The 3,925-nt window shown below is 32.3% G+C and overlaps 1 long non-coding RNA gene across 1 annotated transcript in view; it reads right to left on the reverse strand.

Annotated features, from left to right (window-relative positions):
* Positions 1-6: 6 nt before the first annotated feature.
* Positions 7-3,925, reverse strand: part of LOC128249818 (uncharacterized) — a 254,783-nt gene continuing 250,864 nt past the window's right edge. Inside the window, exon 3 of the long non-coding RNA XR_008265940.1 lies at positions 7-2,188. This is a non-coding gene — a long non-coding RNA (uncharacterized LOC128249818). The remainder of the gene's footprint in view (positions 2,189-3,925) is intronic.

The following is a 3,925-nucleotide window of genomic DNA, read 5'->3' on the forward strand; positions in this document are numbered from 1 at the left end:
ACCAGAAACTTGGTCAATTTCTTTCAAAGAATTCTTATAAATTTCCGTGTGCAGAGTAGTGGAAAATTCCAGAATAGTTTCTTTGATATACTTTTAATGTAACACTTCTGTTGATAGTAACAGAAATTATTATTATTATTATTATTATTATTATTATTATTATTATTATTATTATTATTATTATTTTTGCTTTATAAATAATTCAAGTCTGAGGGGGGGAAATGGTTTTTAATAAAAATGGAACACTAGACTAGGAGAATTATATTTTTATACATATGTGTCTTTGAAGGTATTAATCTTTTCTTTTGTACATAATTCGTGTTAATAAATATATTATAAATTTCACTTATAGTCGTATTAATACTATTAATAATAGAATTATTGTCATTGTTAGCAAAAATATTAATAACAACGATGGTGAAGATAAATTTGGTGAGAATGGAGAGATATGTATATGTTTCTTGCGCATACTTTCCAAAAATAACTTCTCAAGTTTTCGTTCTTATCTTGAAGCTACATAAAAAATATTTCACTCAATTTTAGTTTGAGAAATCCACAATTGTTTGGTAGTTTCAAAGAAGTACATTCAAGAGGAAATTAAAATATTTACACTTTTCAGTAGACGGTGTCGAGCAGCTAGCTTCTTCCATGAAAAAATATAGGAGTATATAACACAACAGTTATACTTTTGCTTATTTTCACATTAATTGGTTCAGTCGGAAAATTTCACGTGCCTCGATGAAATAAAATGTTTGAGTGAAATTTCAGTTTGGATTAAATTCAAAATATCCACGTTTATTTTTAAAACAAATTTCTGGTCCGATGCAAAAATTAGAAGCAGGGGTTCTTTTGTGTTCGTTGTTAAATAGTATGCATTTCCTATATCATACATAGGTATTTCGTGACAAAATGATTTATGAACTATGAATAAATACTGGTTCGATTATTGCACATTATTATCATCGTAAAAAGAATTGCAGGTTATAATAATAGTTAGGGTTCAATTGGTTCAACTTATTGTTTATTACGCCTTGGTGATATGTATAACAGTATACATATATATTCATATATATATATATATATATATATATATATATATATATATATATATATATACTTATATATATTAGTACTTGGATAATTCTTTTTGTTTTTCGGTAATTGAGTTTTCAATACATTTCATTTTCTTCTCGTGTTTTGAAGAGGATATTCGGTAATGCCTTTTTTTAATTTTAATTAATTCCTCCAAAGGTAATATAAATATATTTATATATATCTTTATCCGTAAGAAATATTCTGGGCAAAGCAAGAGCAAATATATGCAAGTTCGTTGCTGAAGATAATGATAATAATAACAATAATAATAATGATAGTAGTAGTAGTAGGAGGAGGAGGAGGAGGAACGACAAAGGAAAATAGTGTTTCTTAGCGGTGATAGTAATAATTATAGAAGCAAGTCATTTGCTATAGGTCATCTCTGACCAGAAAGAAACGAGAAAAGTTAAAAAGACAGAACTCATCCAGGTTTACTGCTTGTTGACTAATGCGCAAACACTAAAACGTAAACTGAACTGCTGTTAGATGTTAATTATTATCAACGTATCATATAATTGATTGGTATTCTTATTGCAATGCTTATTGAAGTTAATTAACTTCGGCTGGATGAAACAAGTGTAACAGGAAAAGCTGGAATGAATTCGATATAATTCATATTGCACTATGCTTACGTTGTGGTGACAAGGGCAAAATTTACGAAATCACAAGACGTGGTATTTTCATATATCACAGACGGTATTTAGATGAGAAAAATATAGGAACACACAGAAACACATATGTGTGGTTGTGTGTATATACGTTTATATATGAGTGTGTGTGCTTATTGACATAAGCGGGTAGTTAAGGTGAGGAATATGTGTCTTTGTGGGTGTATATATGCGTGATTTGAAATTTCTTATCAAATGTAAAAGAAAATGGCATATAATCCGCTGTTTTTTCTTTTATTAACGACGAAAGATAATCCTCTTTATACTACTTTAATTCTTTCTTTTCAAGCAATCTTGTTTGGCTTCGATATTCCTGGTTGCATAGATATTCAGCTTGGAACTCAATCAATTTAGTTTGTCATCCAATGTTGCCGCCAAATAATCATCCATTGAGATGGTTTACTTGCATACCATTTCCAAGCTTCCTAGAAATAAACAATAAATAATAATGAATAAATGATATAAACAATCAATAACAATAAGAATATATAGGTAAAAAAAATGATTTCGGTCAGAATTTCATTTCTAACCATAAATGTACAGTATTTACTAGATTCATTGAATTAGTCTATAAATGAAACTTTAGAAATATTACTTTCTCAGGTTTGCTAGTGGTGGTATTGAAACTGGAACCTCATGATTGCAAAGCAAACATCTTATTCATTCAGTATTACCGCGCATAGGATAAAATCAACTCTATTTTTTAGAGTAAATACGTTAAATGAAAAGTGATTGGAGAAAATTTAATATTAGAGAAAAATGTTAATTGGATAAGGTTTTCTTTTTGTTCAGTATTCAGTTTAAACAGATCACGACCATGAAACGAAATTTAATTAGTATTAATAATTACTATTTTTTTTACGTTTCAGTGTTCAAATCTCCCCAACGTCGACTATCATTGTCATCTTTACGGGGTCGATAAACTAAATATCAGTCGTGTGCGGAGGTCGATGAAATGAGGTAAATGCCTACACCCTAAAATTTCTGACCTCTTACAATTGCTACTGTTGTTGTTGTTGTTCTTCTTCTTCTTGTTCTTGTTCTTGTTGTTCTTCTTCTGCTTCTTCTTCTTGTTAAGGCGGCGGGCTAGCAGAATCGTTAGCAGTATTTCGTCTGTCTGCCACGTTCTAAGTTCAAATGCCACCGGGATCGACTTTGCCTTTCATTCTTTCAAGGTCGATAAATCAAGTACCAGTTACGAACTGGGGTCGGTGTAATTGTCTCATCCTTTTCCCCACTATTTCAGGCCCGGTGACTAAAGTAGAAAGGATTATTATTACTATCGCCTAGGTGGCGGTGTGTTTTTGGAGCGCTGTAAGTTTATATTTAATTCACTTCTTTTAAAAGGTTCTCTACTTTATTTTGTTGGTTAAATCATTTTGCAAGTTAGCTGCCCTTATGGGGTGCTGACGTTTGTTAGTCAAAGCTCCATTTTGGGGGTGATACAAAGCTTTTTGCTTACAAATTTCTTCGAAAATTTGCTTCGAAGAAAGTAAACATTGAAAGAGAGAGTGAGAATGGAAGGTGGTACGGCAATTTGCACGAGGACTTCCCCGTCCTCCCCGCCATAATTGGTACTAGACAGCAGGAAGAAGAAGAAGAAGAAGACGTGAAGTGGCAAGAAAAGATAAAAGAAGAGGAAAAGAAGATAGAAAGCGAGAGGAAGGAGTAACGTTTTCCTCACTGCATGGTAATTGTATTAGCAGACACAACAATATTGAAAGTGACTGCGAAGCGCCTAACAAAAATGGAGTTAACGATTGGAAAGAAACTTTCACAAATATCATGGCAGCTAAAAATGGGTTAACATCTCATGGAGAGCAAAATAGAGATACTAAACAAGGTTGCAGAATTTATGAAAATTAATAGAAAGGTGGCAGAATTGACATCTCGAAGGAACAGCTAAATGAACAGTCGTCTGCCGGTGTGTAAACACAAAGACAAGGAAGCTCGAAAATGCTGAACGGGACCAGATGGAAAAAGTCCATCGAAAGTGGACAGGTGGAGACATCAATAACCGATGGTTTGGTGGGGGGGGGGGCTAAGACGGGCGTTTAGAGTAGGTATGACGCACAAATTGTGAGATAGGGAATATGTGTATGGATATTTACTTACTTTAACGGGTTATCTATATATGCCTTGAATTACAATATTTTCTGTAA

The sequence above is a fragment of the Octopus bimaculoides genome, chromosome 18 (assembly GCF_001194135.2).
Source record: "Octopus bimaculoides isolate UCB-OBI-ISO-001 chromosome 18, ASM119413v2, whole genome shotgun sequence".
Lineage (NCBI taxonomy): Eukaryota > Metazoa > Mollusca > Cephalopoda > Octopoda > Octopodidae > Octopus > Octopus bimaculoides.